This window comes from Branchiostoma floridae, chromosome 6 (assembly GCF_000003815.2).
Source record: "Branchiostoma floridae strain S238N-H82 chromosome 6, Bfl_VNyyK, whole genome shotgun sequence".
Lineage (NCBI taxonomy): Eukaryota > Metazoa > Chordata > Leptocardii > Amphioxiformes > Branchiostomatidae > Branchiostoma > Branchiostoma floridae.
In genome coordinates this window covers 13,026,731-13,047,899 of record NC_049984.1, presented here as the reverse complement: position 1 = coordinate 13,047,899, position 21,169 = coordinate 13,026,731, and the positions used below count along the sequence as shown (strand labels likewise).

The 21,169-nt window shown below is 40.8% G+C and overlaps 1 protein-coding gene and 1 non-coding gene across 3 annotated transcripts in view; both read right to left on the bottom strand.

Moving 5' to 3' along the window:
- LOC118417681 (synaptotagmin-1-like) overlaps positions 1 to 19,270 on the bottom strand; it is a 35,284-nt gene extending 16,014 nt beyond the window's left edge. The window contains exon 1 of one of the 2 annotated variants that reach the window (XM_035823335.1): positions 18,919 to 19,270. The gene's annotated coding sequence lies outside the window, so the exon portion shown is untranslated. Of the gene's footprint in view, positions 1 to 10,674; positions 10,817 to 18,918 lie in introns of those variants that run through there. The other variant, XM_035823333.1, reaches the window with a different exon arrangement.
- A 1,535-nt stretch (positions 19,271 to 20,805) lies between these two features.
- On the bottom strand, positions 20,806 to 20,914 carry Trnar-ccu. The gene is made up of 2 exons: positions 20,878 to 20,914; positions 20,806 to 20,841 (listed from the first exon to the last, which is right to left on the bottom strand). It is a non-coding gene; the product is annotated as a tRNA-Arg (tRNA).
- Positions 20,915 to 21,169: the final 255 nt, after the last annotated feature.

The following is a 21,169-nucleotide window of genomic DNA, read 5'->3' as shown; positions in this document are numbered from 1 at the left end:
TTCCCAACGATGGCAAAAAATCGCCAAAGATGAAAAAAATAAAACTAGTTACATCACAGCACGAAAACAACTATTTAAGCAAAGTTTCAGAGATACGTATAAAAACCTTAAAGGCGGAGAAATATTTCAGAAGATTTTAAGATCTATTAAAGGCATCGGAAACATACATCTGGCCTTTACGTAAGATTTCAGCGTTTGTAAATGTAACTTAATCTGTCGTGTTTCTTTACGTGAATTTTACATGTATTTTAGTATGCCGAAAAGACAACTTAAATGTCTCAAAAGTTATAAAAAATCATCCGTTTTACTGTTTTACCACTGTGGTAATATTTCAAGTTTTTAAATATAAAACTGACAAATACCGTTTCTCTAGATCTGTTTACCAAACTTACCTCGGCTATGTCAAATATAATAAGCCTTTGTCTGGCGTTTGATAAAGCATTGCGTCATCTGTTTTAAAACAGTGGCAAGATTTACTGTCAAAACTGACAATTGCGTTTTCCGGGACAAAATGTTATGTTAATACCTCAGAAAAGTCAAATACAATATTCTTCTATGTTGTTTGTTCCGAAAGCATATGACGTATTCGATCTTTCTGTGCGCAATTTTTTATTCGAACAGGGAATACCTCTTACGTTTAGCTTATATGCGCTCCCTTACGTTACATGAAATGCTGCGTTTTTCTGTTGAATATACGGCATCTGTAATCTATTTCAAACCGCCGTTTACGCAAAGAAGGGGGGGGGGGGGGGGGCTTCCCCGGTTTAGCTTATATGTTGCCAAAAGGTATATGAAATGTTGCGTATTTCTGTTAAACATACAACATGTTTAATCTTTGAATCCGCGCAGTTTAAGCAAACAAGGGAAACCTCCCCCGTTTAGCTTATATGTTGCCAAAACTGTACATGAAATGTTGCTTATTTCTGTTAAACATACAACATGTTTAATCTTTGAATCCGCGCAGTTTAAGCGAACTAGGGGAGACCTCCCCCCTTTAACTTATATGTTGCCAAAACGTTTATGAAATGTTGCGTATTTCTGTTGAACATACGACATGTTTAATCTTTGAATCCGCGCAGTTTAAGCGAACTAGGGGAGACCTCCCCCGTTTAGCTTATATGTTGCCAAAACGTACATGAAATGTTGCGTATTTCTGTTGAACATACGACATGTTTAATCTTTAAATCCGCGCAGTTTAATCGAACTAGGGGAGACCTACCCCTTTTAACTTATATGTTGTCAAGACGTATATGAAATGTTGGGTATTTCTGTTGAACATACGACATTTTTTAATCTTTGAATCCGCACAGTTTAAGCGAACACGGGGAGACCTCCTCCGTTTAGCTTATATGTTGCCAAAACGTATATAAAATTTTGCGTATTTCTGTTGAACATACGACATGTTTAATCTTTGAATCCACGCAGTTTAAGCGAACTAGGGGAGACCTCCCCCGTTTAGCTTATATGTTGCCAAAACGTACATGAAATGTTGCGTATTTCTGTTGAACATACGACATCTTTGAATCCGCGTAGTTTAAGCGAACTATGGGAGACCTCTCCCGTTTAGCTTATATGTTGCCAAAACTGTACATGAAATGTTGCGTATTTCTGTTGAACATACGACATGTTTAATCTTTGAATCTGCGCAGTTTAAGCGAACTAGGGGAGACCTCCCCCGTTTAACTTATATGTTGTCAAGACGTATATGAAATGTTGGGTATTTCTGTTGAACATACGACATGTTTAATCTTTGAATCCACGCAGTTTAAGCGAACTAGGGGAGACCTCCCCCGTTTAGCTTATATGTTGCCAAAACGTACATGAAATGTTGCGTATTTCTGTTGAACATACGACATGTTTAATCTTTGAATCCGCGCAGTTTCAGCGAACATGGGGAGACCTCCCCCTTTTAGCTTATATGTTGCCAAAACGTACATGAAATGTTGCGTATTTCTGTTGAACATACGACATGTTTAATCTTTGAATCTGCGCAGTTTAAGCGAACACGGGGAGACCTTCCCCGTTAAAAGCTCCTTGGTTTAGCTTATACTTTTGTGTGGTGAGTGGTGTTTAATCATGATATTTTTCTTACTATCAAACGGCGAGCTTTTCTTACTACAAGTAAATGTACGAATGATTTCTTTATCTACAAGCAAGCGTCAAGAAAGAACAGTCTGGACACACAGGCAGTGTCTTCCCGTGTTGCTTGTGTTTGTTTTGGTTATTGTGATATGCGTGGGCAGGCTAGATGTAAATTTATTCAGCGTTAATTCGTACGCGCATACCGCATGGGGCGCGCCTCCGTCTGTGGCCGGCATACTATACATACACAGCGGCTGTGTCATGTGATAGGATGTATCCAATGGCAGAAAAGAGTGGGGGGTTCAAATTTACCATACCACAAGGAGCGGTTATTTTCCAGGCTCTCATTTGAAAAGTAGTATTGAAGAAAGTTTGGACCTGTTCTAACCCGCAAGTTGTGGCCGTGACACTGCTGTTTCCGCCTAGGACCCCCGGTGACGGAATTTGACGCAAAGATAGTAGGTGGCTATCATTCTGTACAAGTTGATGTTGTTGGAAATCGACACAGATTGGGAAATCACGACCATTGTACCATCCGGAGCCGAGACTGCAAGCTGAACATGTTTCGCGTCCAAATAATCCAAGAGTCCAAGACCATCCAACAACACGAGTCATATCGGCCACTACTCTAGATCTTACCGGATTCTTATTCCTGTGGTGGCCAGATGGAACTGTGTGCTCTTTTTAACTTACGCCGTGACGCTTCGCCCGACACTGGAAATGGGACTGTGGACTTAGATGCTGCACGGAATTGCACAGCCGTTGTGATTGCTTCAACTGCCGACTACATCAGAATGATAGGCCACAAATACCTAGTAGGCTGTAGGTTTTTTTTTTACTTTTCCATGTAATGTTTTCTCGTAATTCAATAAAATTTCAAAGTTTCATCCATTGTATTTTCTTGCTTTAAAACGTGCTTATGATTAACTTTATCCCGCTAAAATGACACTTATCCACACCTTATAATCACCTTAATGCACACGTATATGAGACGTAGAAAGGGAACTTTAAACATGTCTTAAGGGTGTTTTTGTACCTATTTATGACAACTTTTAGCTGCTAAAAGGACAAATATAGACACATTAAAATCCTCTTAATGCGCATGTATATGAGACGTAAAGAGGCTTCAGAGAAGATAAAAGGGAACTTTAAACATGTATTAAGGGTGTTTTTATAAGTGTTTATGACAACTTTAAGCTGCTAAAAGGCAACAATACACATCTTATAAACATCTTAATGCACACGTATATGAGACGTAAAAAGACTTACGAGGAAATAAACGTGAACTTTAAACATGCCTTAAGGGTGTTTTAATAAGCGTTTATGACAACTTTAAGCTGCTAAAAGGGCACCAATACACAAATTATAAACATCTTAATGCACACGTATATGACAAGTATAAAGGCTTCAGAAGAAATAAACGTGAACTTTAAACATGTATTAAGGGCGTTTTAATAATCATTTACGAAATATTTAAGCTACTGAAAGGCAACTTAAAAAACCGGAAAATACGGATCTATAAGCACCTAATGATCATCTTTACGCACACGTAAATGAGCCGTAACGATGTTTAAAGTTTTATGAAACTTAATATTTAATTGCAATTTAAATGAGTTTTGATAAACATTTACAACATCTTTAAGCTGCTGAAAGGCAACTTAAAAAAACGGAAAATACGGACCTATCCGCACCTATAAGCCACCTAATGATCATCTTTACGCACACGTAAATAAGCCGTAACGATGCTTAAAGTTTTATAAACGTAATATTTAAATGCAATTTAAATGAGTTTTAGTAATTATTTACAACAACTTTAAGCTGCCGAAAGGCAACTTAAAAAACCGGAAAATACGGACCTATCAGCACCTACGTAAAGACTACGTAACGCCAATCTTTACGTACTCGTATAAGAGATGTATAGATCCGTAAAGAAGGAAAATACGTCAACGTTAAGCATCATTTAAGCATGCTTAAATTCCGTTTTTCGTGCCGTGCATGCCTCGCCCATTAACATTGCGTGCCCTAACACGTGTATTATATATAGTTAATTACACATACGCGCAAACGTTTGCGCACAAAGAAACCCATTTCGGACCGTACAAATATTGCGTTAAAGCCTCAAAGAGAAAATTGTTTAAGAAGATTAGCTCTAACAGGGATGGAACATCTTTGATGTTGCAGGGTTTAAAGCAAATAAGCCGCAGTTCTCGCTGTCAATAGCAGTTATCAAGCTAACTGTTCTCCTGTGATTTGAAGCGTCCACCTACGCGTTATTATCATTGACAGGGGGCATCATTACAAAATCATGCATTTGTCATTTTATCAGGACAAAATCATCAGACATCTTGTCGTATTAGCATGTTAGACTTCCATCGTTAGCTGTAGTGTGAGGTGAAAGACATAACAACAGTTCCCACTAGGTTGTAAAAGTTCTAGACTGTGCCAACCAACCCTGTAAGACAGGAAGAGATCTAATTTCCCAGTACGATTTTTTTCAAACTTCGCCCACATCCTTCCTTAAAGACCATTATCTTCCTTTTAAGATAACATCTTACGGGTTGATCAATGTGAGGCATTTCCGCTGAAGTAGAATGGGGAATATATCATTCCATCTCTATAAATACATGAAGGTCCCCAATTTCCGCGGAGGTGCTTTCATACGTGCTAATTGTAAGGAAATGTATTCTCACAAAGCGAGGTCTCATCTTGAAATGGTAGAAGGACAGGGGTGATCAAACAAAACGTTTCTATGCATTACAAAGGATCGCTCTTTACAAGTTCCTAATAGAAAATCCCCCTCTCCCCAATGCGTGGATTGCACAGAATCCGATTTTTAAGCACATTTCAAAGCACTCGTAAAGGTTGGTGAAGAATGGTGAGGAATAAGCTTTATATTTAATTTGCATTATAGTGGTCAGTTATTTGACCTGTATACTCCCAAAACTTAAATTCCTTCTTAACTATGGTATTTTGGCATATACAAGCAAAACATGTCAATCCGCTATGCATAAGACATCTTGTGGTCATTCCCGGAATTGATTATGTTTACTAATAACATATCTACGAAACTATCTACTAAAGGCATAAACAAAACAAACAAATCTACCGTCATCTTTTAAAGGACACTTGTGGTTCATACCTGATGGATTTTGAATAACAACAAGTAGATTCCTAAGTTGAATTTGGTACAAATTAACTCCTGCGATGTTTCATGCGGTTATGCTTGACCGTTTCCAAAATCATGCTTGAGTAATTGCTATTTGGCGTTTCATTGCGGTTAAACCTGAGTGTGTGGCATGGAACAGCTATTGCTGATGAATACAATTCAGGCGCATGCATAAAATGTCGCGTACCATTCGGACGATCGTAAATGGCACTTGATCAGGAAAAGTGCGGGCTTCAAAACACCTTAGCAAAAGGGCCATAAGCTTCGGCAATCCCACTTACGTGACAAAAAGACATCGGCAGACAACCATGATGTGGTTTCAGCCCACGCTTGGGAAAATATGTTGAGACTTCAATAGAGGTTGATGTCCAGGGTCTGTGCTAAAGGAGCCAAACCATACTTCCATTTTCCAAGTATTCTATTACTCCACTTCAGCCTTACATGCTGGCACTCTGCAATATTCCGATTTATTCGCATCACTGTGGAATCCCACCCAGACAAACAAAAGACACCCCAACAGATTACAGTAACTGATTACTATATTGTAATCATTTGGTGTGTTTGTTTGTTTGTTTCTGGACAAATGGAACTGACAGTTGGTGAACATATGGTACTGATATTTGGTGAGCATATGGTACTGTATTTTCGCCCTGTGTACAGGACGCAGACTCGTGGCTGCCTTATCAACATTATTACCCGTATGACGCACGAGGTCTATTATACACGTCTGTTATGAAAACTGCTTCAGACGGACCCATACGGCGTATCTAATGGCGGTTTTTGATATCAATTGGGAAGAGTCGGAAGGCTGCGGGACTAGAGTTGGGTGGTCGGACACATATTTCCTTCCCAACAATTTTTTAAATAAAATATTGACAAAGGCATGGGCTTCGTTGCTCTGTATTCATCTATTAAAGCAGCTAAACGGATCATGAAACGAAACCGAATCAAAAATCAGACATGGAAAAAATAAAATATAGTCTTACGGATCTTACGACCCAGAGTTTCTCGTATGTCTTGTTTAATTGTAGTTTATCAATTATGCAAATAAATATCCTTGTGTCCATTGATGACGCCCTATCTCTCCACAGTGAAGTGACTAGGATATGGACAATGTAAAACTGCTAAACACAGACAGACCAAAAACAACGCCTCCTGTGGAATTAATGACCGCTTCTATTGACCCCGTGACCTGAACTGTCATGTTTGATTAACTTCTAGTTCTGCCACCTCTCTACTCTACTTCTTGCCATGTCGACATGTCTCACCTTTGCGGTAATCTTTCCACTCATTTCCTACCACTCTGGCAGTACGTGTACAAGTAATGGCAATAGCAACTTCTGTATCTGCTTCACTGAACTCCTATCAGTATTTTGAATGAAATCGAAGTCCATGTACTGAAAACGTCTGACGTCCATCCATATAGTTCCAGTGGCCCGTGTGTGTATTAATGGGATGAAATCGGGGCCAATGTAATCATTCGAAGGACAATTGTATCTCGCAAGTCATGCCTGCCAAGTCTCAGTCGTCATTACAGAAAATCGATATAATGATATCACCTTGAGGTTTGTCTTTTAAGCCGAGAAATGTTGCATGAAAATAACGGTTTTGGCCGTGAATATCAGTCTGATCTAGTGTGACATTACAATTTGTGTAGCCTTTTGATGAACTGTTAGAACTCTTTGCTTGTGTAACAATTCAGATTGACGTCTACTTGATACTTCTCGTAAAGCTGGACATTACGTCGATATTATGCTCAACTTTACTCACGATAGGGATGTCACGTTCAGATAAGCAAGAATAATTGATGATTACCGGGGGCGGATTTGCCAAATAAATGCACTTGGCCTGAAAACTCTGGACTAAGGGTTTAGATATTACTTAACTGTTAGCGACGAAGTTTAGCCCGCGATATACTCTAAGAGGAAAAGACCGTACTTTAAAATTGAGATAAGAAATGCCATGTCCTTTCTCGTTTTAACAGATTTAGATACGGCGAGTTTTAAAAAATGAAGAAAAAACAAGAGTCCGCAAAGTAGTTATATCGTTTCCGGTGTGGCTAGGGTGTTTGATGCCTTCTTTAACAGAAATATTAATTTCGTTTAAACCTGTTTTCCATGACCAAGTACCAGTAAAAATTGCCATGTTTTATCTGGACCTCAATAACTGCTAACATGCCAATATTCCAACAAATCCATCAAAATAATATGGAGTTATAGCTGCGAACACACAAACGCAGGCAGAAACAGTACTCCCATCAGAGGCGAACTTCCTTCCCAGAGGTAACAGCAAAAGAACTCATTTGAATAGTTCCAAGAAGTATAGAATGTAGTCGTACCCCCAGGAAACAACGGATGCACCGTTATCTCAAATGCGTGCCTAGTGCGTACATGTCAAGTACAGTTTTATTTCTAAAGAAATACGCATGGGGAATGCGTATCTTCGCCATGCACAAGTTTCTCGGTCAAGTCAGCGATGCGCCCGCCAGCATTAACGTTCCCTCACTTGTAATGCTATACGTTACACGGCATCAGTCTGCTAAAAGCTTCACTTACTCCGTGAAGGATAATCGGTGCATCGATACACAGCACAGCGGCTTTGTAACGGCCCACGGGGAGGGAACAGAGGGTGGCCATCTTTCACCTGCGTATATTTTCAAGTGCGCGTGAGTTCCGCATGAAATTTTGTCAATACGCGGCCGAACGCCCAACATTTGGAATTTTTTTGGAATAAATTAAATTGTACGTCGAGCCCATCTGGCGTTTGAATTACGACTTCAGCGTTTTCATTTCGCATGAGATGCGTATGATTGCAACTGAAATGCGCAACAAAATTTTCCGTACTGCGAATAGATTCGTATGGGGTACGTATGTTGGGCGTTTTCCGGACGCACACAACGTCTACCGACCGCACGCCTGACGCACCTGGTGCTAACTGCATTCCAAACGCATTTCAGGTGTGTCAGAGGAACAGTTTGTGTTACATATACTTTTGTTTGCGAGCATTGCCAATAGAGTATTTTTGTTAGAGGAACACTTTGTACTACGTATGCCTTTGTTTACAGGCAGTGCAAGTAGAACATTGACAAGTAAACAGTGAAGAGGTTTTTTCTATTCATTTGCGAAGCAGTAAAGCAGTGACACTGAAATGTGGGCCATCATTTACCTTAAGAAATTATGTGCACTGTTAAGATTGTGTTTGTTTTCACTTTGTCCTTAATGATTTCCCCTATCATCTTAGTATTTCAACTACTATAAAAATCACACTCATACACACCACAAAACGTATTCAAGATCTTTATCAAACACGTAAATTAAACAATTATGAAACCTTACGCCCTCTTTCAAAGTTGTAATATGGCTCTATCTCACCTCACCTCACCTATCCCTTGACCTCTGTGTGGGTCGTTGGGGCACCATGACTTCGTCCACTATAATGGCTCTATATTGCACCTTTATATCATGTGGTTCTACACACACAAAAAAGTGCCATTATCAGCAAATTAAGTCAAATATCTGTTACACAAAATGGCACGTGTGTCACACAAATTGACCCAGTGCTTGAGCAGGTTCCTCTACATCTTCCCGTCCTCTGTTGGGACCAGTGTCCTGCATTCATGGTGTCCTGCAAGTTGTGACCATCTCTCCATGCCCCCGGTACAAATTCGTCAGTCCTGGCCTGGATCTGACATCATAAACCGGAAGATTCCAAAAAATCCCTATCGACCAGAGGGTTTGTCCATTCTGTCCAGAGCTAATAGAAGACGAATATCACTTTATGGTTGTATGTCCCAAATATTCCGATATACGCAATTCTTTATACAGAAGGCTGTCATTTTGTACACAAGGATTTATCCAAATGGACCTGAAGTGCAAATTCAAATACATAATGACATGTGACAATCCCTGCATGGCAGATATAGGAAAATATATCAAAGAAGGTTTAGACATTAGAAATTCCACAAATGATTGTAAAAGCCTCCAATGATTGTAAGAAACTTATCCCATAATACAACTCCTGTATTAGTTAGATAAGCCTTAACTAAAGTTAAGAGGTACAAAGTATGGCATCTACATAACTACAGTGCTATAAGCACTGTAGTTATGTAGATACCATACTTTGTACCTCGTACAATTGTTGTGCAATAAAGTTATATACATCTTGAGATGATTTTTTTGTCTGGAGTCAGATGCACCTTCGTATTTATTCCAAATCTGGAGTGTGCGTCGATCACGCTATCAGTACGCGTAGTATGCGCAAAGCGATCGCAGAACGCACGGTACTAAATCGTGATCTATGTGTGCATTCGTTATACGGTCGCTCATGGTGCGTTGTGTCTGCGCTGTAAGAACGCTATGTACTCGCATTACCGCGATTTCCGTGTATTACTGCGTGTAAAGCGCAAACATGTAGCGTCTTCATAGCGCAATCGACCGACGTGGGACCACTGTATTGCGCATCCATAACGTTTTGGCCACCATACTGCGTACGAACGATAGTTTTGTGCATGTCCAAAACTATCGGGTGTACTGGGCGTATATTTTCGTTTGCCTGCGTTCGTGAAACTTTCTAAAAACGATTCAGATGCGTTTGAGGTGCGACTTGTGCGTGCGGCCGCGTATTGAAGAAATCAGTCAAAATGTCGACAAATGTCAAAACGGAACTCATGCGGCATGAAAATATACGCAGGTGTAAACCCACCTTTAGACCCCACCAGCGCGCGCATTGATTTAACGTTACCCTTGATTTCAAAACAAAACAAAAATCAAATTTCGCCCCCCTTCAGAGATACTCAGATAGTAAAAAAAATACCGGAAATGCATGTTGTAAAGTAGGCTTGAGTGAATTTGTAGAAATACTACCAGTGTCACTTTCTGGACCTAGGTACCTCTTAAATACAGGAATAAAATACTTCTTTACTATAATACCATGTCGCTTCAATTCTTGTTACAGCGTTTATGGTTTCTATTTTGAAGATCTAAGCATCTTTTCCCCCATCTTGTTTTCTTGTTTCTTTAGAGAATGTGATCCACAATATGAACTCACTGTGGCCATACCAAGCCCCAGTTCTTTATCACCGAGCTCAGCACGCTGAGCACGTCCACAGTACTCGGCGTCTTTTCCCAGGTAACAAGGATGGATCGCTGTGCTCATTTACCTCATCAGGCGTGGCGCCATATTTGTGAGCCGCCAAATTTCTGCTCCGTGGGATAGCGCGGGTGCGTGGGGTTAAAGTTTAGATTGGGGCTAGGATTAGGGCTGGGGTTAGTCTCCACAGCGCAACGCTTTTATCACCCCCCCCTCCCATATCCTGCCTTCCTGGAAACCCGGGGAAAATATTTTTAAGGAGAAAAAATTGGCTTGACACCGGATGCCCTTGTCCACTTGGAGAGTGCGGCATGATATGAATAAAGCTGTGTACTTACTTTCATGGCCTTCCCGTTTGAAGCCCGTCCTAACTAGCACTCCGCTGCACTACATCATTCAAGATTTTTCCGACAACAAAGTGAAGAGCAAGGACTACTGTAATATTTCTCTATCATAAAAGATGTCTACGGGTGTTGTGTTGGTCCGAACACCCTGGCAACGGACTGGAATAGATATAGATGTTCTAGAACAATAAAAGACGTCACAAAACCCCGAACATGCTGTGTTCCCTGTCTAAGAAAACATGCTTCTTGGAACAGTTACCACAATCTCCCCGAGCTTCCACCATCTTAGTAAACCTAAAAAAAACTGAATTCTACTAAAAATCACTAAACTTGGGACTTTAGCCACTACTTCCAGAGAAGACGTCAACTCCCAACAATGTATGTAACAATATGGATATATTTGATAATATCCTATTTGTGTGCTCCTCACAATTACCCATCAGGCAGGAGTTTGCAACTGAAAGTTGTTATCATCTAGTCTCTGCTTCAGGGCAAACCTAAGTTGGTGAGATCAGCAGGTACCGCAGATAAAGCACCCGTCGTGACGGGTAAAGGTACTCAGGAATTTCTGCTGCAACGTTTTCTTCAGTTCCGTGCCATCTCGATGATCATGTACATGGTTGATAAGAGAAGCATTTACATGGGTCGATTTGTCCGTGATTCAACAATCGTAACAAATATGTATGGCTAGTATATCTGTCTCTGGTCACTACCTGGTTGAGTATTCAATTTGTTTCAGTTTGTCTTGTTTGTTTCTATGACTGATGAGAAAGGGTGCATACTGGTAGTAATTCCATTAGCCATCCAAGTGATAGACAGGGTGAATGTTACAGTTCGAAATAAGATTTGACTGGCGAGGTAGTCTGGGAAAATGAGACGCAATGAAAGGCTATGGGCTGCAGATTTGTTTTCGCTATCGGTACAGCTCTGTATAACCTTTTCTGTATAACTTGCTGACAAGCCCGTTCATCGTGGACGTTTAGGTGGTACTGCAGCTGAATTGGTCGTCCGACGAGTACCCCCTTGCGTTCGTGTCTGCTATGTGCGTTTTTGGTGTTTTTTTTAGTATTGGGAATTGTGGCAATCTTATGCCAAGATTTTTGTCAAAATGATGAGCTTTATTGCCCCCCCCCCCAAATAGCTGGGAAGAATGCCCCAAATTTCCCCCAAATCGCGCTTTTGTGGGGTGATTTAACTAAAATAACGTTTAAAACAAAATGTCAACTGAATTTGTCGGTCTGTGGCAAGATACCCATTTCCAACGAAAAAGTGGATCGTCCTGAAAACTATGAAGAAGCCATAGCTTTCTGAGAAAGAAGCGATAGTTTTCTGAGAAAGAAGCGATAGTTTTCTGAGAAAGAATCAGGTCGGCCAAGGATGACAAACCATGTTTGTCAAGGATTTGTTCCAGAACAACCATTCATCCCGGTATGGATCCAATTTAGAACACACCGCACGGCAGGTCCAGCCATCAATATGCACGATGGGAGACGCCCTTGGTTCTGAAAATGCGACTGCGTAGGGACTGGTCACACACGTTCTACGATCGCAAACTGAGAGCATTATTGGGACGTACAGTCTTGCATTTGTCCTGTAAAATCATTTATGCTGTCTTGTTACAGACAATGCTGTCTGGAAGGGATGGCTCTCTAAGCCGCTATCCGCCCAATCGCGACAACATTTGCATGCTGTGGGGTGTGTTTCTAGATAACGAAGGCTTTGTTCTAGCCGCCAATGATATCAAATCATTTGTCTTAGCTTCCTGATTATTGTACATTTTATCTACATCTTGAGCTAAATCATCTATGAAAAGGATTCCTAAATTCCGTACCAACGATAAGATTCTATCCACTAATGCAGTGGGTGGTGTCATTAAAATCATAGCTCAACGCTGGTCAAAACATCGCACAGTCTTTAGAAGAACTATTTTCTGCTTGACCTCTTGTTGTGTTTAATGTGTAGTAAAATACACGGAGGCGTAAATCACACCTATTATCTACAGCTCACACAGTCAATGTAACAGTCGGTATGCTAAGTCTAAGATGTTTGAGTTGGGTTGATGGCCTTTCACCCAACCAATCGCAGCACCGTATCTTCTGCTCAGTATTCCAGACACAAAGTGTAGCCGCCTTTATAAGCCCAACTGGACTGAGACCAACACTAATGGTCGCTGCCGGTCATTAGTTACATCTATGGAGGCTATTGAGACGTATGTGGCCATCATTGTTACATTGTGTGCGACTTAATGAGACACTTATAAGACGACTCGTAGGTTAGCTCCGGAATTTGCTGAATGTAGGGTCAATATCTCTCCCCCCCTTTGGTGTGTAGACGGAGTTAGAAGGTATGGCCGGCTCATCTAACATGGTTATCACGGAATAAACAACAGATTGAGCAAAGCATTTGTCCAGGCACGAGTCAACGTCAAGGTAACATTCCTAGTGTAATATCCAAATAGTTTCTTCAAATGACCTTTCTTTATAAGAATGTTCCTTTAAATTGAAACAAAATGGTCCGATTGAAATCTTTCTAAAAATGGTCGCTAAGAATAGATACTAACCGTTAGCCTTTTTGTTGGTGAAACTCATCTAGCTGATATAGAAGAATCATTACCAATGATGATTAGGTGCTACGCCATTTAAGATGAGTAACATCTGACATGTCTATAGAGAATAGTACCTGACATGTCTCCCGAACATCCGCACTTGCTCTTGGCTACTGGTGAATTATGGCATTTGGCATTAATATCAAACCACCTGCAATTCACTTTTAACCTTTTGGCTATTTTGTGATAAATTATCCACAGCGATTATGTAAAAATAAGCGTCAAGTTTAGAAATCAGAGGAAAAGGGAAATACAATTTCCTCACTACTTTTCCCCTTCCAGTCGGAATAGATATACCTTTTTTGTACCCTTTAAGAGGGCGATACAAAAGATTCCGTGTTGTTTATCATGTTCATTCTGCCCTCGCACCGATGCAAGCTGTTGCGGGGTGAAAATGTCGACCTCTGGGTCCTGTAGGTCAAAGGGTGAAGTTAATCCATTCTGCTCGATCCCCGCTTTTTCATCAGTGCCCCTTTGTTCATCATGTACGACATGTACTGAAATTATCGATGGCAAAATCCAGCCCAATCCATATCTTTTAACTCCTATGACTCTTACAAGCATAATACTCAAGCTTAGTTTGCCGGATGCGTCACTCCCTTTTGCTGCATGGCTTGCAGATGAACTGAATGAGGATGTTAGTTTTTTTTTACAGATTTTGTATAATACCCGTAACGGAAGACATTTGGTAGTTCACAAAATACGGTAGAACTACGTTATGTAATCTTTTGCAATATAGGTGGGGGTGGGGTTGGGGGTGTTGACCAAATGGTACCTGCCAAGAATGAATAAAAAGGCATTTTTAAGGAAGAGGAGGCCATACTTATTTGCCATTACAGAACGCCTGATGTTTTTGCCAATATGGGTTGCCGTAATCCAGCTTGATTTTGCACAGAGCTAAATGAGTCTTGATCAGACGGAGATGTCGCCAGTGACATCCTGACTGCAGAAAAACATCCCAGTCACAGTCAGCCAATCAAGAACAACATAAGCTTGTTTTGACAAGCAGACGCCATTTGGTCCCGAAGGGATAAAAATTGTAACAGTAAATTGGACCAAAAGGGGAAGTAAGTTTCATGTAAATTGCCTATCTCGAAAGTAATGAATGTGTTGTATGATTGAAATTGATATATTTTCACCAAAGAGCAGCTGATTTTTCGTGTAGACATAGACATGGTGATATGAAGGCGGTTTTACAACACTGAACACTACACTGGCTTCGTCACCAAGATGTTTTGTTCCTCGTCTGTGACAGTTTTGTAGGGCACAGGATCTTTATGTTAACTAGATATTTCATATATTATGCATTATCTATCTCCGTTATGTTATTGCTGACTGTAAATTATCGCAAACCTGAAGGGGATTTTCCGACTGTAGACAAGGATATTGGCCCAACGTGAGTTACCTCCAACCCAGTGGGCCTCTTTACCCGTGATCCCCCTTTCTGCGGGGCCGCCGGGATTATGGTAAAGGACCGCAGGTGGCGAGGAGGACCGGGAATATGCATAATGATTACTTCTAATGAGGAATCTGTGCGCTTAAGGAGATGAATTCAATTTTTCTTTACTTCTTTGTATTACCATAACCAGGAAACATGTCGACCACGCGTCTGACATCCTCCTACATCTATATTTGATATCATTTGTTAGATGGCGCACTACTGGTAATAGAAAAGGAAACTAGAAAGGCCGACATTTGCTTAGGAGCAAATACAGCATATTGCAATCCATCTTCATCCTTGAAAAAAAAAACCCAAAATTCAACAATTTGAAGTAATGTTTGCTCAAAGGGAAAATGAAGTACTGTGGGCACTTGTCCTACACACCTTCATGCCGAATTTTAGGTCATTTGGTTTCAATATAAGGGCATAGGAGCCAAAAATATACATTTTTTAGTTAAAAATGGCTAAAAATCCCAAAATAACTCATTTTATAAGTGTTCTATGAAGAAAGTGTTGATGGGGTCCTGTTGTCATATGTCCAATTTACCTTTGTACCAAATTTCAGGTCATTTGGTTTACATACAAGGGCATAGAAGCCCAAAATATACATTTTTAGTCAAAAATGACTGAAAATCCCAAAATAACTATTTTTTTAAGTGATCTATGAAGAAAGTGTCAATGGGGTCCTGTGGGCATATGTTCAATGCACCTCTGTACCAAATTTCAGGTCATTTGGTTTCTATACAAGGGCATAGGAGCAAAAAATATACATTTTTAGTCAAAAATGGCCAAAAACCCTAAAATAACTCATTTTTGGAGTAAACAATGAACATAGCTTTGATGGGGTTCTGTGGTCATATGTCAAACGCACTTATGTACCAAATTTCAGGTCATTTGGTTTTAATACAAGGGCATAGGAGCCAACAATATACATTTTTAGTCAAAAATGGCCAAAAACCCTAAAATAACTAATTTTTGAAGTGATCTATGAAGAAAGTGTTGATGGTTTTCTGTGCTCATATGTCTAATGCACCTCTGTACCAAATTTCAGGTCATTAGCTTGTAATACCAGGGCACAGGGGCCCAAAATATACATATTTTGTCTAAAAATGACCAAAAACCCTAAATATCATAAATTCTAAGGCCTCTATCAAGAAAGTGAAAAAAACGCCTGGGGGTATTTGCTCTTTCTACCACCCTGCCAAATTTCAGCTCATTTGGCCAAAAAATGAAAAAATTAATCCCATTTGAAGATTTGACAGGAGAAACAAAGGAAAAACAGTATATTGCATCCATACTATGTATGGATTGCAATATAATGACTGTCCGATGCGGAGGAAACGTGGGTATATAAGCAGGAAATACGCCCTGTGGTTCTAATATAAATGTCGGTTTCTGACTGCTAAAAAATACAGCAGTAGTACATTTGTGACGTTCTATATTGATTGTATTCAAACATCCAAAATGTTTTGTACACGGATTATCCAGAAGGATATCTGTTGTGCATTTCTCCAACATGTTTCTATGAGAGAAAATATGTTACACCGTTTGTCGTGCTAAATTACTGACATTAACCTTTGGCCTCTCTGGGATAGTGTTCAGTGTGCATTGGGCAATGCGTTGTTTGGGGCCGAAACTATAAAACTGCACCGGCCTATGCTTTGCAATGGGTCTTAGTGTTAAAACTGCACAGGCCTGTAGTTTTTATTGGCCTAAAGTTTAGAATCGCACGGGCCTATATGTGTTGATATAAACCTAGATTATAAATATAATACTGCACGGGTACAGGTTGTTACGGTTTTACATTTCAAAACTGCGCGAGCCTAAGGGATGTTATGGGCCTACATCTTAAACCTGCACGGGCCTTTAGGCCTAAATTGTCCAACTCCGCCCTTGGTGAAGGTCGAATTCGCCTTAAAACTGATTCATCATGAATGAATAATCACCGCAGCTAGGTTGGACCAGCAGTTGGTCTTCTCATCAAGTTTGTGTCGAGTGAATCTCCATAAATTGTTGATACCATGAAAAACGTTTTTTTGCAAAGTCTGTATCAAATGTACAACTCACTGGATGTCAATACCGAACGCCAATCATTTATGTCGAGGACAAAAACAAGATTTGGTGACGCAATTCCAACAAGATGTTCCTGCAGGAGCTTATAAACATTCTGCATACGCGGCAATCAACATGTCAGGAATATCAAAGAGGGTATGAAATTTCCTCTATGAATGAAACATAAAAATATATCGGACTGCTTTCAGGATCTCTCATCTCACTTGTACCATACTGAACTACTTAAGATGTAGTTAATCATACGATGAAAAAGGTCACTGATATTGCTTATCATGTAGTGTCGACGTCGACCAATGAGAAGGCGTCATTTCCAAATACCCATCGGGCATTACTGACCACTTTTTACCCGAGGGTTGTACCATGCGTATAGTGAGATATGGTCTAGTATGAAGTAATATTGATGAATAATATTATTTACAGAATTTACCTTCGCTGATTTCGATCACCCGGTGGATTATTCGGTGGTAATAGGGTCCCTATGACACCGCCCTATGATACCGTATACAGCTCAGATAGGTCCATGCATCTTATAGTAGTCTTGCAACTGAATATATTGAATACTGAATTTGTATATGCATGAAATATTTCATTTTGTTGTTGAGTCTTGGAAGTTTAGCCCCACAAGGAGCTAAATGACATCATACCAAACAAATCTGAAAGAAACTGCAACAGACAGCCTTACGGGGCACAAGATTGAGTTTGTAATGGTTAGAATAAGCATGCGTGCAACTTAGCCCTTCTGCGCCATACATAATTCATTCCTATCTTATCAGGGGCTCCATATTGTGACCTGTTCACCCAGGGAAAGGGGAGGTTCCCCACGGTCGGGCAGTGATGCACACGCCGCAATCTTACCTACGGACTCAAAGCCTTAATAAAAGTCCAAGATTCAAGCTCAAAATCGGTTTAGGAATGAGTTGGGAGGTTGGAAAGCATCACATGATGGGGCCTATGAAAATCGATGCTGTGTTTGCAATGACCGTCCTGAAAAATTGCGTTCAGTAGGTAGGGACCCTTTTTTTCGATCTCGTCCACAGTGAGCCAACGCATACTATCTAGCAAAAGACTGAAATTCACCACGACATTGGTGTTCTCTCAATTATACTATACAATATACAGGCAATATTTCCATAGCAGCAGAAATAAGAAGAACATGTTGACAATTGTGTCTCCAACGTTTTCATCACTCAGGTGTCAGCTAGAAACTTAAATATCTCTTGCCAGCGGTCGACCAACAAAAAAGGGTTAGGATCGGCTGGATTTTGCTAGTACAGGCCAGGTTACCAGAAACAACAACATTTCTCCCTCGGCCCAGGCCGTCAGCGCGCTGGCATTACGGTGTGTTATTGAAGCGCCGCTGGCGATCATGCATGTGACGTCTGTGAAAACGCCCGCTAGAAAAATCGAAAGGTTAGCGATCACTGCGGACGTACGTCGTGGGCGCATACGAAAAACCTGCTCAATCTCAGCCTCCTGATATTGTACGCATGTCCAATTTTCTACTCCATGTTGTCGAACTGGGGCCCGCTTGCACTGTACTGAGCGACTGTACAGCAACCAACATTGCATGTGTGGGACCCTTGATTTCATAATCGGAATATGATGTAAAATGTAAATGTATAATTTTAAAGGAACAGAAATCACACAGGAAATGAAAGTAATTAGCTCCTTATCTATAACGCTGAGCTATCTTTGAAACCTTTAGTCACTCAGTGGTCGCAGTGCAGCTTCTTCTACTGAAGTAATAAAAAGGGGAGTGTGCTTTCATTTTACACCGAGAGACTCGACTCTCAAGGGCGGGCCGGGAGAAGGGGCCACTGATTCAGGTGGAGGTGGGGTAATTGATTTTGGTGACGTGATAGGAATACTGTCTGAAAATATCCCATTCCATCAGTTATGTTGGGAAATTGTGAGCGGGAATGAAAAGAAAAAGCAGATAGAGAAGTAAAGTGTGGGTGAGTTAGCTACACACCCATTGTAGTAAATAACATCGCATGGATAACATTACCGTGTCGAGTTCGTTGCCAATAAAGAATACATTGTATCATCTATTTGCTAACATTTGTGCACGAATATCTGAATAAAGATTGTAAGATATATAAGCAGTACATGAGCCCACCTTGGATAAGCTGGTGCGAGTCCCTTCTCTTTTGAGGAAAACAAGAGGCTCAGTCCCTTGCGCCTTGTGAACTGATACGAAGATGACACGGTCCTATGGCCAGCGCCGGTCCTGCTAGCTGCAATGGGAGGGTTTGGCAGTTCGAAGATCCCTCCTCGGTTATCCCTTTAACACAACCATATCTTGCACGGTTGAGAGGGGAATGTCGTTGATGGAGGGAATGGTGGAGTAGAAGGAGAGTGATGATTTTTTCCAGAGGGTTGCAGCCGAAATCAGAAGGCTGCGTCCGCCATTCCAATCAGAATCCGCAGTAGGGAGATTGAATGGCAGGTGATGACGTCACCAGGAGGAGTGGGGCTCGTGACCCCGATTTGTCCTTGGTTTCAGAACTTGTACGCATGCGCAGAACGCCCACTGTTTATGATAATCAGGTGTACATCCATTCATTTCATTCCCTTTTTTTAACCTTGCGAGAATACTAGAAAATTTCCAAATCGCACTTGTCGTATCCAGCCCAAACCAGCTTGTGTCAGACAAGCTGTCTAAACCTCTCCTGAGTTAACTCTTTATCGTGCCCTGTAGGGATATGTCGTCTTTCACTTCAAATAGCCCTCTGATATCGTACCTGGAGACTAGAGGCCCATTAAGGGGGATCTCATGAGTGCGCACTACAACAAATAGGACTGGATACATATAGCCGCGACTTCCATTTGATACTTCCCAGCTTAATGCTATAATAAATCCAGCTCATGTACATAATTAGACATATGTAGTCTGCTATGATGGTATCAGTACTTACACATATACGTATACTGATATGTACATTTTTTCATTAAGAAACCATGAGAAGTAAATCGGCTGCTTTTGCAGTGGAGACGTGCTCCTAGAAACGTCGCCAACAGATTTGTATTTCTCTATACCAATACGAGATCGATAGTTCATTTCCTGTTGGAACCTGGCAAACATAGATTACGATACCAGTTTATTATGTAGGATTACTGATTAGAATTTACGGGCCACATAAACATTTATTAATATGGGATTGCTGACGTCGACGAATACATTGGCTGTGGTCGAACTAATGGGAATATTTCAAGCCATAATTATGTGGGAATGACTCAGTCAACCACTAGAGCAAATCTACAAACTAAGCTACAAGCTAGTTCAGATGCCTATATCTATGCTGAACGTGACACGTCACATCCACATGTTTATGTGAATCAGGGATGCGTGTATACAAACGGGCAGCCGAGCCGAGAACAATCTCAGCTGCAGTGACCTCTATCTATTGATCACGCTCTACCTATCACGGGTAATCATTCAATATGACAACATAACGGCCGTCCTGACGGAGTCTTACATTGTTGTCAGATCAACCAATTCATTTGTGCTTTGGACGAAACAATTGCAAATGCTACTACCAAATTTTAAGGCTTTTAGTTCGATTTTAGCAAATCTTTTTTGGTGTCATTTATTTCAGATTGATTTCATATCAGAATGTTATCAAAATTACGCTGTACAATCTGTAATTGGAATTGCCAGCTAAAACGTTACGAAATACATTACAATTATTACTTTTTACGACAGCAATGCCTTTAGAAACCGTTTCCCCATCCCAGCGTTATGAATATTAATTACATCAGACGTCCCAGCGCGCAGATGGGATCGATGGTGAATAGGAAATCCGATGACGCACCGCCCCTGCATCTCTGCGTGCTTGGAATGGCGAAGTAACAGACGTGTAATGGCCGCTGGAATTTTTTTGTTAGCGGAAGAAAAAAGAAAACGGATGGCGTTTAGGTTCTCTGTCAACAGGCACACTCAAAGATACCGAGCCCGTGAAAAACTCAGGTGCTTCAAAAAGATAAATTGACAAAAATATTAATGTACTCCTGGCGGGACTTGAACCCGCAATCTTCGGTTCACACCGTACAGGTGCCCACAACATGGATACCGGCGTAGGAGACCGACGCCTTCTCCATTAGGCCACAGGAGCACCCGTTTTCTCCGTGTTGGACAGACAGTACTTGGATGCTGCTTCCCTGGCTGAGAATCTGAATGATTCCTCTCGATATTTCAAAGAAATTAATGAAATGTTTCGTTTTTGATGGAAGAAACATTAGAGGACACATTTTTGTTGATAGTGAGAGGATACTGAATTAGTAACGTCGACGTTATCGGATCAATCCTTTTAGGGAGATGAGACGCACACGAAATACATCACGTAACCACGTGATGTGAGCTAACTGTC